Source organism: Hypanus sabinus, chromosome 5 (genome assembly GCF_030144855.1).
Source record: "Hypanus sabinus isolate sHypSab1 chromosome 5, sHypSab1.hap1, whole genome shotgun sequence".
NCBI classification, from domain to species: Eukaryota; Metazoa; Chordata; class Chondrichthyes; order Myliobatiformes; family Dasyatidae; genus Hypanus; species Hypanus sabinus.
The window spans coordinates 130683359-130698080 of record NC_082710.1 but is presented as its reverse complement, the minus strand read 5'-3'; positions in this window follow the sequence as shown (position 1 = coordinate 130698080).

The window sequence follows — 14722 nt, the reverse complement described above, 5'->3', positions numbered from 1 at the left end:
TAGTTATTGGCATACACATTAGGCACAGAAATCCTGTTTTCCTATTCAGTAATCCAGCACACATTGACCTTAACAGCAATGCAGCAGAATAATGAGAGCTGTCTGTCCTACTACCCACACTATGTAGTTTTCAAAGAAGCAAGCCTGAGGGGGTCCTAAATCTTCATCTTGAGGAGGAAAGATTAGGCTGAAGACCAATCTGTATTGGTTGCATAGAAAAATCTACAAAAATTAATGCATACAGCACAATCCATCATGGGTAAAGACATCCCCACCACTGAGCATATTTACACAAAACATTGTCTCAGGAAAGCTGCGTCCTTCATCAGAAGCCCCCACTACCCAGGACATGCTCTCTTCTCACTTTTGCCATCAGAACAAAGGCTCAGGAGCCTCAGAACTCACACCAGCAGGTTTAGGAACAGTTATTACCCCTCAACCATCAGACTTTAGAACTCTTAGGGCTCTTGACTCAACTTCACTTGCCCCATCACTAAAATGTTCCCATAACCTGTGGACCCACTTTCAAGGGACTCTTCATCTCACATTCTTGATATTTATTGCCTATTTATTTACTATGATTATTTCTTTCTTTCTGTATCTGCAGTTTGGTATCTTTTGCACCTGGATGGAACAAAAGACAAATGGTCCTTCAATGATTATATTATGGTTATTATTCTATTATGGATTTAAAGAGTATGTTGACATAAAATGAATCTCAAGGTTGTATATGGTGACAAGGTTGTAAATGTTGTAAATGTACCTTGTAATATATTTACTTTGAAATTTGAGATTTAAATGGCAGTCATCCATTTTAAGAGGATTTAAGAGGATTGTTAGGCAGACATATTAATATGCAAGGATGGAGGGCAATGGATTAAGTGCCAGCAGAAGAGAGTTAGTTTAACTCATGGGCCAAAGGGCCTGTTTCTGTGCTACAATATTTATTTATTTATTGACATAGAACGTGGAGTGGGGCCTTCCAGCCCTTTGAGCCACATGCCCCGGCAAACCCCAGTTTAATCATAGCCTCATCAGGGGACAATTTACAATGACCAGTTATTCTACCAGCTGGCATGTCTTTGGAACGTGGGAGGAAACTGAAGCAACTGGAGGAAACACACGCGGTCACAGGGAGAACGTACAAACACCGTACAGGCTGAGATAGGTCTTGAACCTGGGTCGCTGGTGCTATAAAGTTTTGAGCTAACCACTATCCTACCGTACAAACAAGCTGGATGAACTCAGCAGGTCGAGCAGCATCCGTTGACTGTTCATTTCAACGGATGCTGCCCGACCTGCTGAGTTCATCCTGCTTGTTCGTACATGTTGATTTGACCACAGCATCTGCAGTGTACTTTGTGCTCTCTATCCTACCATGTTCTATGTAACAAAACAGATCTGATAGAAATTCAATCAAACAATGGAATGGGTATATATTTTGTTGCTGCTAGTCTAATAACATTTGAACTTCTTATGAAATAAAATTTAATAGTTAACCCTTTCTTTGTTAAGAGTGTAGTACAGACATCGAGCAATAGTAATGAGTCTAATGAACTTTGACAAATGTTCCCTTAGCCACATAACAGTTCCATAAGGCATCAATAAGGCTGCTCCTGAAGCATTGTATGCAGTTCTGGTCAGAATTCTATAGGAAGGATGTGATTAACAACAGAGGGCGTAGAAAAAATTCACATGGTTATTGCCGAGACTGCAGCATTCGAGTCATAAGAAGAGAGTGGATAGGCAGACACTTGGAGTAAAGGAAGATTGACTCTGTATGGTAGCGTAGTGATTAGCACAATGCTTTACTGTACCAGTGACCCGGGTTCAGCCATTGCCTGTACATTTTCCCTGTGATCGTATGGGTTTCCTCTGGGTTCTCCGGTTTCCTGCCACAGTCCAATGACGTACCGGTTGTTAAGTTAGTTGTAAATTGTCCCGTGATTAGACTTAAGATTATATTGGGTTAAAGAGGTGGAAGTACTGGCGCTTTTAAGAAATTTAAAAGTGGATAAATCTCAAGATCCTGACAGGATATTCCCCAGGACCTTGAGGGAAGTTTGTGTAGAGATAGCAGGAGCTCTGACGGAGATCTTTAAGATGTCATTAGAAACGGGGATTGTGCCGGAGGATTGGCATATTGCTCATGTGGTTCCATTGTTTAAAAAGGGTTCTAGAAGTAAGCCTAGCAATTATAGACCTGTCAGTTTGACATCAGTGGTGGGTAAATTAATGGAAAGTATTCTTAGAGATAGTATTAATACTTATCTGGATAGACAGGATCTGATTAGGAGTAGCCAGCATGGATTTGTGCATGGAAGGTCATGTTTGACAAACCTTATTGAATTTTTTGAAGAAGTTATGAGGAATGTTGACGAGGGTAAGGTAGTGGATGTAGTCTATATGGACTTCAGCAAAGCCTTTGACAAAGTTCCACATGGAAGGTTAGTTAAGAAGGTTCAGTCGTTAGGTATTAATGCTGGAATAATAAAATGGATTCAACAGTGGCTAGATGGGAGATGCCAGAGAGTAGTGGTGGATAACTGTTTATCGGGATGGAGGCCGGTGACTAGCGGGGTACCTCAGGGATCTGTTTTGGGCCCAATGTTGTTTGTAATATACATAAATGATCTGGATGATGGGGTGGTAAATTGGATTAGTAAGTATGCCAATGATACTAAGGTAGGAGGTGTTGTGGATAATGAGGTGGGTTTTCAAAGCTTGCAGGGAGATTTATGCCGGTTAGAAGAATGGGCTGAACGTTGGCAGATGGAGTTTAATGCTGAGAAGTGTGAGGTTCTACATTTTGGCAGCAATAATCCAAATAGAACATACAGGGTAAATGGTAGGGCATTGAGGAATGAAGAGGAACAGAGAGATCTAGGAATAACAGTGCATAGTTCCCTGAAGGTGGAGTCTCATGTAGATAGGGTGGTGAAGAAGGCTTTTAGAATGCTGGCCTTTATAAATCAAAGCACTGAGTACAGAAGTTGGGATGTAATGTTAAAATTGTACAAGGCATTGGTAAGGCCAAATTTAGAATATTGTGTGCAGTTCTGGTCACCGAATTATAGGAAAGGTATCAATAAATTAGAGAGAGTGCAGAGACGATTTACTAGAATGTTACCTGGGTTTCAGCACTTAAGTACAGAGAAAGGTTGAACAAGTTAAGTCTCTATTCATTGGAGCGTAGAAAGTTGAGGGGGGATTTGATCGAGGTATTTAAAATTTTGAGAGGGATAGATAGAGTTGACGTGAATAGGCTGTTTCCATTGAGAGTAGGGGAGATTCAAACGAGAGGACATGATTTGAGAGTTAGGGGGCAGAAGTTTAAGGGAAACACGAGGGGGTATTTCTTTACTCAGAGAGTGATAGCTGTGTGGAATGAGCTTCCTGTAGAAGTAGTAGAGGCCAGTTCAGTTGTGTCATTTAAGGTAAAATTGGATAGGTATATGGACAGGAAAGGAGTGGTGGGTTATGGGCTGAGTGCGGGTAGGTGGGACTAGGTGAGATTAAGAGTTCGGCACAGACTAGGAGGGCCGAGATGGCCTGTTTCCGTGCTGTGATTGTTATATGGTTATATGGTTATATGGGTTGCTGGGCAGTGCGGATCGAAGATCTGGCAGAGCTGGATGGGCCTATTCCGGCTGTATCTCAACAGGAGCACTATAAGGAGCACTGAAAAGGTGAATGTCATAGACTTTTTCTCAGGATAGGAGAATTGAAAACTGGAGGATGTAGGGTTAAGGTGAGAAGAGGTTATTTCAGACTGTTTAACGTACCTCAATGTGAATTGCTTGGCAAGATGTTAGTACAGCCTAGCTTTTGAATGGGCAAGGAAAATCTGACAGAACATCCTGAATTTGATTCTAATTCTAGATATATAGTTACTGGATTTTGATGTTCGATTACTTTTAGATAACCGTGCTGTAAATTTTAGCTCAAAGCAAAGCAGACTTTGGACAAAGTGCTAGGAAGTGGAATTAGTATTAATAGATATTCAATGATTAGCAAAGACCTGATAGGTTGAAGGGCTTGTTTCTTTACCCCATGACACTATAGGTTGAAAGTTATTAACAGGAATACAACAACATTCCCACATTTGTTTCTGCATTTTGAGAATATGTGTCTGTCTTTTCAAACAAAGATCCAAAGGTCCCTTCAAAATCATAGAAATATGCTCGACCACTAACCTTGTAGTATGGCATGCCTTTTGTATTGATTGCTGTTCAGAGTTTTTGGATGTGGTACAGAACTCATTAGTTAGAGCTTCAGGCAGAAATCATGGTCACCAACCAAAAACAATTCAAGTGAAATTGTAAACAGCATGTTCAAAATGACTTCTCCAGGCTTGCAGAAAGCACCTTTCAACTAGCCAGCCCTTGGTTATATTTATTGATCACAAATACACTCAACAGGGATCCAACAATCATGGCAAATGGCAATTTGTAAGAATCATCAGTAATAATACATGCTAGCACCACACACCAAATGGGCATTCCTATCATTTTGCAGGATATCAAACAATGTGAATCCCATTCCAATATGTCTATCCATGGCCTTCTCTACTGTTGTGATGAGGCTACACTTAGGCTGGAAGAACAACACCTTATAGCCTCTCTAGGTAGCCTCCAACATGATAGTATGGACATCAATTTCTCAGACTTCTGGTAATGCTCCCCTTCACCATTCCCCATCCCCTTTTCCCTTTCTCACCTTATTTCCTTGCCTGCCATCGTCTCCCTCTGGTACTCCTCCCCCTTTTCTTTCTAGCATGGCTTTCAGTCAGAGTCCCCATTCTCCAGCCCTGTATCTCTTTCACAAACCAACTTCCCAGCTCTTAACTTCATCCCTTCCCCTTCAGGTTTCACCTATCACCTTGTGGTACTTTCTCCCCTTCCGCACCTTTTAAATCTATTCCTCAGCTTTTTAATTCCTGTCCAGCCAAAGGGTCTAGGCCCAAAATGTCAACTGTACTCTTTTCCATAGATGTCGCCTGACCTGCTCAGTCCCTCCAGCATTTTGTGTGTGTTGCTTGGATTTCCAGCATCTTCAGCTTTTCTCTTGTTTGTTGAATCAGCTTTTCATTGGCACTTGTGGAAAACTGGGTTTCTGACAGTATTTTTTCCTTTGTCCTGTCACTGTTGATTATACTGGCCAAATAGAAGAGAGACTTGTATTTCACTTTCTTGAATGGGAAGTCAAAAAGCAAAAATCCCTTCCATTCTCAGACTCTATCATATCTGTTCTGATGACTTCACCTTATTCCAGGAGTTCCAGGACTCTGATGGAGATCTACTCCAATTCTTGCAAATCTATTCCCATTCCAATTCCAGCACAAAGATAGGTAGCTCCTTGCCACCCCTTTTCATCCAACTAGCTGAATGGAAAGGGGGTGACAAGGAGCAGCCTATCTTCTCATGATCGTTCTGTATAACGCAGGTTCCCAAGTGGGGTCCATGTACCCTTTACCTAATGGTGTTGGCCCATGACATAAAAAAGGTTGGGAATCTCTGCTCTAGAATGTTTATGATGTCACCACTAAAGGTGCTTCTTTTCATTTTTAACTTCAAATTCCCGTTGTGACTTCTTAATCTACTCCTCCATCTGCCCCAGAATCCTTTCCCCTTCTCATGACATTTTCTTATGCAACTGCATCCGCCCCCCCCATCCCTTTCTACCGTCTGGTGGTCCTAAGCTGGCCTCTCAGTTGAAGTATCTGCCCCTTTTTTTGTCTATTAGAATTTAAGATACTGCATATAGTCTTCACTGGTCTTCACTGTATGGTAGATTTGGTGAAAACTTTGCAGAACACCACACTCAGTCTACAACATTTGGCCCTGATTTTCTAATTGCTTGTTATTTAAAGTCTCTACTGATTCCCACTTAAGACTCTCTGCCTTTGGTCTCTTGGTTTGTTCTAAAGAAGCCAAAAGTAAGCTTGAAAACTAACTGCTTATATTTTGAGCAAAATCAGAATCAGAATCAGGTTTAATAACACAGGCATACGGCATGAAATTTGTTGTCTTTGCTACTAATATAATTTACAGTAAGAGTATACGTATATATGGTAGCAATGAGAACAAGCAGGACCTGGGTGATGGAGTCCTCAATGATAGAAGCTGCCTTTTTGGAGGCATCGCTCCTTGAAGTTGTCCTGGAAACTTTGGAGGCTAGTGGCCCTGATGGAGCTAAGTTTACAACTCTCTGCAGCTTACTTTGACTCCAGGCAGTAGCTCCCCACCCCCACAGCAGATGGTAATACAGCCCTCAGCCCTCAACATTGCAGTCCACGAATTCGGAGAACTAGCCTTTCCAGTTTGTATCAGAGCTGGTCTGTCCTGATGAAAAGGTATCAAAAACCTCTTCTTCTCTCTGCGGGTACTGTCCAATTGGCTAAGAATTTTGACTGTTCTACATAGAAATTTACAGCATGTATCAGGCCCTTCAGCTCACAATGTTGTGCTGATCATGTAACCTACTCTAGAGACTGCCTAGAATTTCCCTAGTGCATAGCCCGATATTTTTCTCAGCTCCATGCACCTATCTAGGAGGATCTTAAAAGACCCTATTGTATCCGCTTCCACCACCGCTGCCAGTAGTGCATTCCACGCACTCACCATTCTCTGTCTGAAAAGCTTACCCCTGACATCCCCTGTGTACCTATTTCCAAGCACCTTAAAACTATGCCCCCTCATGTTAGCCATTTCAGCCCTAGGAAAAAGCCTCTGGATATCCACATGATCAACGCCCCTCATCACCTCATACACCTGAATCAGGTCCCCTCTCATCCTCCATCACCCCAAGAGAAAAGGCAAAATACACTCAAACTATTCTCATAAGGTATGTCATCCAATCCAGGCAACATCCTTGTACTCTTTCTATAGTATCCACATCCTTCCTGTAGTGAGGTAACCAGAACTGAACACAATACTCCAAGTGGGGGCTGACCAAGGTCTTATATAACTGTAATGCTCTGTACTTCTCCCATCCCAATTAATGACACAAAGATCATCACAAGAGGCTCAGAAATCTCCTCCCTCACTTCCCACAGTAGCCTGGGGTATATCTCATCAAGTCCTGATGACTTATCTAATTTCACAAACATGAGGAAATCTGCAGATGGAAGTCTTGACAAAGGGTCTCGACCTGAAATATCGACTGTACTTCTTTCTATAGATGCTGCCTTGGCCTGCTGCATTCCACCAGCATTTTGTGTGTGTGACTTATCTAATTTAATGCTTTTCAAAAGCTCCAGCACATCCTCTTTCTTAATGTCTATATGCCTAAGCGTTTCAGTCCACTGTAAGTCATCCCCACAATTGCAAAGGTCTTTTTCCTTGGTGAATACTGATGCGAAGTATTCATTAAGTACTTCCGCTACCTCCTCCAACTCCATGAACACGTTTCTACTATCATAGCTGCTTGGTCCTATTCTCACACGGCTCATCCTCTTTCTCTTCACATAGATATAGAATGAATTGGGATTTTCCTTAATCCTGTTCACCAAGGTCTTCTCATGACCCCTTCTGGCTCTTCCAATTCCATTCTTAAGCTCCTTCCTAGTAACCTTGCGATTTTCCCGAGTTCTAACAGTACCTAGTTTCTTGGACCTTTTGGAAGCTTATCTTTTCTTCTTAACTAGATTTTCTGCATATTTTGTACACCATGGTTCCTTAACTCTACTATCCTTTCACTGCCTCAGTGAAACATACCTATGCAGACCGCCGTGCAAATGTTCCCTGAACACTTACCACATTTCTGCCATGCATTTCCCTGAGAACGTCTGCTCCCAGTTTATGCTCCCACCTTTCTGCCTAATAGCATCCTAATTCTCCCTACACCAATTAAATGTTTTCCCAAATTGTCTGCTCCTATCCCTCTTCAGCGCTATGGTGAAGGAGATAGAGTTGTGGTCACTATCTCCAAAATACTCTCCCACTGAGAGATCTGACACCTGACCAGGTTCATTTCCCAAAACCAGATCAAGTACAGCCTCTCCTCTAGTTGGCTTATTCTGTCAGGAAACCTTCCTGAACACACCTAATAAACTCCACTCTATCTAAACCCCTTGTGCTAAGGAGATGCCAGTCAATATTAGGAAAGTTAAAATCTCCCATCCCAACAACCCTATTATTATTGCACTGTTCCAGAATCTGCCTCCCTATCTGCTCCTTGATATCCCTGTTTCTACCCAGTAGAAACTTTCCTGTTTCTGACTTTCACCCACACTGACTCTGTAAACCATCTCTCCACGACTTCCTCCTTTTCTGCAGCTGTGACACTATCCCTAATTAGCAATGCCACACTCCCACCTCTTTTGCCTCCCTCTCTGTTCTTTTTGTAACATCTAAAGCCTGGCACACTCAGCAGCCATTGCTGCTCCTGAGACATCCAAGTCTCTGTAATGGCCACAACATCACACTTCCACGTATTGATCCACGTTCTAAGGTCATCCACCTTGTTTATGATACTCCTTGCATTGAAATAGACACATCGCAAACCATCAGGCTAAGTTCATCGTTGCTTTAACATCTGCTTATCCTTCCTCATAAACTCCCTATAAGCTGTCACTACTTGTGATACAACCTCCCCATCCTCTGCACTTCAGTGCCTACACCTAGTTTCAGCCCTTCCAATAGCATTAGCAGACCTCCCCGCCAGGATATTGGTCCTCCTCGGATTCAAGTCTAACCCGTCCTTTTTGTACAGGTAATACCTGCCCCAGGAAAGGTCCCAAAGATCCTAAAATCTGAATCCTGCCCCCTGCTTCAATCCTTCAGCCACGCATTTATCCTCCCCCTCACTCTATTCCTATACTCACTGTTGTGTGGTACAGGCAGCAATCGTGAGATTACTACCTCCTGCTTCTCACCTTCCCTCACAACTCCCTGTACTCTGCTTTCAGGGCCTCCACCCTTTTTCTACCTATGTTGATGATACCACTAAATACCACAACCTCAGACTGCTCACCTTCCCATTTCAGGATACTGCGGATGCACTCAGAAACATCACGAATCCTGGCACCTGGAAAGCAAACTACCATCCTTGTTTCTTTTTCGTGTCCACAGAATTGACTATTTCTCCCCCAACTATTACCACTGCCCTCCTCCTCCATTCCTTACCCTTCCGAGCTACAGGGCCAGACTCAGTGCCAGAGGCATGGCCACTATTGCTTCCCCCAGGTAGGTCATTCCCTCCCCCTAACAGCACTCAAAATGGCTTACTTATTGTTAAGCCACAGGGGTGCTCTCTACCCCACTCCCCTCTCCTGATGGCCACTCAATTATCTGTCTCCTGTGGCCCCAGGATGACTAACTGCCTGTAACTCCTCCCTATCACCTCCTCACTCTCCCTAACAAGCCGAAGGTCATCGAGCTGCAGCTCCGGTTCCCTAACTCGGTCTCTAAGGAGCTGCAGTTCTATGCACTTGGCACAGATGTGGCCATCAGGGAGGTTGGAAGTCTCCTGGACATCCCGCATCTGACCCCCAGAACTGAAAACTGGCCTCGCAGTCGTACCCACTATTCTAATGCACCGAACCCAGCGAAACGTTCCTTTTTTAAACTCTACGCTCTGACCTGTGTGAAGGTCTCTCTCTCTTCGAATCAATTGGTCCACTGCTAATGCTGATCTCTTTGAGGTTTCTTTCATTTGTATCTCACAACTTTGATTTTGATTTTTTTTTCTCTCCCTTCCGTTATCACACACTTCATCAGTACTTTCTCAGTAAATGCCCCTACCATTGTGTCATTCACTCTGTATTGGTATCTCACCTTTTACAGGCATTTCCTTTTTTCACTTTCTATAAATTATCATTGCACTCATAACCCCTGAAACATATTTGACTTCCAGCGTTTCACTAATATGTTGGGAAAACATTGAACAGAAATGCTAGACTTATTTCTCTCTCCAAGGATACTTTCTGATGTACTGAGTATTTGCAAGATTTTTTGTTGGGAGCTAAACGCATAACCATCACAGATATGAAACTTAATCATAAACTCTGTTCAACTGCTTGTGTTTGATGTCGGACCTACTGAGTTATATTCTTATAGAGATGGTTGTCCCTTGTTTGTCCCTACATATTTAATTTCCTGACCTTTTCAAAAGGACATTGCATCTCTAATTATAATTGTGAATTGTCAGAAAGTTCACTCTCCATCGCATCTGCTGCAGCTCTTGTATGTTTCCTGCTGAGCTAAACTGCTGGGGTCAGAAATTGCAGAAACAAACAGGGTTTTCAAGACTGCAAATTTGCATTAACCTTTTTATTTCTGAAGGAATACTGCATTTGTCACAAGGGAAAAGACATATTCTAAACTCAAGAGATTCTGGAGATGTTGGAAATCTGGAGTAACACACACAAAATACAGGAGGAATTCAGCAAGTTAGGCAGAATCTATGGAAAGGGAAAAGAGAGACAACCTTTCTCCCTCTGGTGTCCTCCTCCTTCCCTTTCTCCCACAGTCCACCATGCTCTCTTTTCAGATTCCTTCTTCTTCAGCCCTTTAACTTTTTCACCATCACATCCCAGCTTCTCCCTTCATTCTCCCTTCCCCCACCTACTTACCTTTCTCTTCACCTGGCTTCACCTATCACCTTCCAACTTGTACTCCTTCCCCTCCCCCACCTTCTTATTCTGGCTCCTTGCCCCTTCCATTCCAGTCCTGATGAAGGGTCTTAGCCTGAAACATCGACTGTTTATTCCTTTCCATAGATGCTGCCGGACCTGTTGATTTCCTCCACCATTTTGTGTGTGTCAGACTAATATTCTGTTCCTTTAAAAGTAGCTTTAGGTAGTTAGGTGCAAAAAGGGTGCAGCACAATTTTCTATGCTTACCATCTTTTATGAAATTACTCAAACAACTTCATGCATCTCTACAATTCTTCTTCTAAAGTCCCCTGAAAGTTGTTTTGATTGAGGCATGGTGCACATAAACAGATCTCTCTTTTGCATTTGCAGTCATAAATTGACCAAAGAACTGAGAAAGAATTGAAACCAACCCATGATCTTCACAATCAGTTGTTCGGCAAGCAGAGCGGCATTGGTTGGAATGATAGAGTAGTTTCAATTGTTGCTTAAAGAGAGAAATCAATATTTAAACCACACTAAACCAAAAGGGTTTGCCAGAATGGAAGCTTTATATATTGGTGAAGTTTGGGCCAAACTGTAGTCAACAGTCCACTAACATCTATCTCCTTATCATGTCCAACTGAAACCTTCAAGTCCAGTTGGAGAGTCTCAATCCAAAATGTTGTCTGTCCACTTCTGTCCTGAGAATCTGCCTGACCTGCTGAGTTCCTCCATTGCTTTTTGTGCTGCTCTGGCTTCTGGCATCTGCAGTCGCGTGTGTCTTCATTTTGTTCCTCCGTAGTGAAATTGTCTCAAGCTATGTCTAACTTAAAGGGTTTACCTCCTCTCTTTGATGGGAGTTTAGTAAGACCTTCTCTCATTGAGACCTCTGCTGCTCCTCTTCTTTTCAGCCATGTGTTCACCCAGGCTCCCTGCCATAATCATGTGTCCTAGCTGGTACTTGTTTCCACCACTGTCTTATCCCACATGTCTTCCAGCTCTGTTTCCAGATATCTCAGTTAGGCTGCAGGAAGGATGTCAGGTATTTACTTTCCATTGATCACATCTCCCACTGTTTTCCACATGCTGCACCCTGTTCAGATATAGTGTCTATCGGCCTTCTCCATTTCTCTCCCACAGCTCCACGCTCCTCTCAACAACCTCTCCTCCTCTTCATTATCCACCGTATCCATACCTTTAACAGCCAGATCTCTCCTTCCGAGCACTTAGAAAAGATCAGAAGCTTGCCTGCCTTTAGAAATATCTCAAACCAAGATGTTCACTATTTCCCTCTATAGATGCTGCCTAAACCATTGAGTTCATCCAGTGGTTTTTCTCTTGCTCCAGATTCCAATACCTGCTGTTTATTGTGTCTCCTCAGAACCTTTCCAGTGACTGAATGCTGACTTTTGTGAAAAAGGAAAGAATATTTCCTACATTGATTTATAGTTATTCAAAATGGATTGAAGGGAAATACTTAAGTTCAACAAACATCAAATGTACTACAGATGACTTGAATTGCAAGTCTATTTCATAGCTTACTTGAAGTGCTTACTCCTGACAATCACTTCTAATTTCAATTTGCTTTGTTTCTAAACTCTTTGAAGTATAATGCATACCCTGTTATTTCATATCATCCAGGTTCAAAGGGTATAGCTGAGTTATTAATCAGAACAGTGATAGAAAATCTCAAAAAGCAAATGGTGCAGGGGTATTCAGAATTCACCATGAAACGTGGCTTGGCCAATTCTTTGCTGAGTACATGGTATACAGAGAAGTCTCAGGTTAAGAATTCCTGACTTATGGATACCTCAACATAGAAAGGAGTTGCCATAATGTTATTAAACTCAAAAGTTTAATGTACATGCACGTTTTTACTATGACATGCAGAGTTGACTTTTCCTCTTGATTTTTAGTTATTGTTCTTTTTTATCAGTCCTATGTGCTTTTGATGTTAATCACTATAATATTGATGAGGTAGAAAATGATTTTTGTGCACTTTCTGACATGAACAAACTCAATTTATGGACAAAATCAACCTCTGGGCACCTGTGAAACATGAACCCATTTGTTAGCCAGAGGCAGCTTTTGTATATACCTACAGAACTATTAATGAAAAGATTGAGAGCATAATCAAACTTTGTTCACTCCAAAGATGAACAGAACAGTTGATCCAAAAAAGTCACTGGCTCCAATTAGAAGAAAGGAGTTTCATGCAAAGTGCTTGCTTCCCCATCCTTCATAATGAGTCAACTTTACACCATGGGAGAGGGTTTGTGAAACGAAGTGATAGTTGGTCCAAAATCTGAAGGATTGATGTTGATCAAATAATCTCCGCTGAAGGTGAACCAGGTTTGGATTTGATCGAACTAATTATTCAGTAGCGTGGAGATGGATTTTATGCAGACTTTGGGAAGTGAAGAAGCAAATCCAAGAAAGTGTGAAAAAACCAGAGATGAGCAGTACAAAAGCTGATACAACATCAACATGTGTCTGGTGGTTAGGAAATCTTCAAAAATCAGCATCTGTGGTTTTTATTTATTAAATGTATCTATTGCAAACTTAGTTGATCTTACTGTTGTTCTCTATGTACCTATGTGTTTGTTATACTGCAATTCTGATTGGCTAAAAGAACCAGCTTGCAGCAACGCAACATTATCACATCATTCAGTTTACCATCTTATTCTTAATGTACAAGTGATCAGCCATACAAAAAAAAAACTGCTATTTTATATGTGCTGTGTTTCAATGCTTCTTTAAAGACATTCCATGCAGGTATTTATATGTTTGATGGCATCCTTAATAAGTGAGTTGAACATCAAATTTTGATGCACTCAGGTAAGAAAAATCTTTCTAGTAAGCAGACAATATACAGTTGGCCCTCCTTATCTGCGGGGGATTGGTTCCGAGACCCCCTGCGGATACCAAAAGAACATGGATGCTCAAGTCCCTTATTTAACCCGTCTCAATGCGGTGGACATTAGGACCCGGCGACGTAGCTCTGAATCCGCAGTGTTTCAGTTCATGAAAATAATCACGATCACGATTGAAAATAAGGTAGAAGTAATAAAGTGATCGGAAAGAGGTGAAATGCCATCGGTCATTGGAAAAGTGTTCGGCTACAGTTGGTCAATGATCGGAACAATTTTAATGGAGCATGTGAAAGGCCCTGCCCCGATGAAAGCTACAATTATTACTAAGCAACGCAGTGGTTTAATTATTGAAATACGTATGATTCTTAAGTATTTTATATGCATAGAAAGGTAAAATATGTACTATATACTACGAAAAACCATTTGACTAACTGACGCTAAATAATACCGGATATACCTGTTCTGACTTCAAATCCGACTTAAAGATGGACTCAGGAACGGAACTCATTCATAACCTGGGGATTGCATGTACTGTTAAGTCATTTCTAGATTACTTATAATACCTAATAGAATGTAAATATTATGTAAATAGTTGTTATATTGTATTGTATAGGGAATAATGACAAGAAAATATAGTCTGTTAATGCTAAAACAATGAGTGCTGGAGAGAGAACTTCCGAGTTTTCCGATTAGCGGTCGGTTGAATCCGCGCATGCGGAAGCCGCGGTTAAGGAGGGCCGACTGTATTCACAAATTCCCTGCTCCTCATCTAAACATTGTTATGCTCAAAACTTGTAATATTACACAGTTACCCCGAGCAAGCAACTGGAGATAAATTTCTATCCAATGGGCATTGAAGAACTGGACAATTTTTTCAGAAATAATTTTATATTCTAGAAGTGATAATTCCAGAATGTTTACCTCAACCATGGAGTCAATTTTAAGTACAAAGGTGCTTTTTATGAGGGACGGCTTTAAAATAAAATAAATTGAAAGAATACAATTTAGGCTATTAGGTTATAGCTATAATGCTGTCACAATTTCATTTCAAGGTCTTCTTACAGTAACTTTCCAAAGTAGTATTCCATCGAAGATGTATTCATCAAAGAAGAATTATCTAATTGTTTACACATTGCATTTGTGAAAGTAGATCCAGAAACTTCTCAATAGCAAACAATCTACAGGGAATTCTTAAATTTCTCTCAATGAGTTGCCAGTAGGTTCTCATAGTATACATAATATGTGCACAATACTGTAGATCGATGTACAG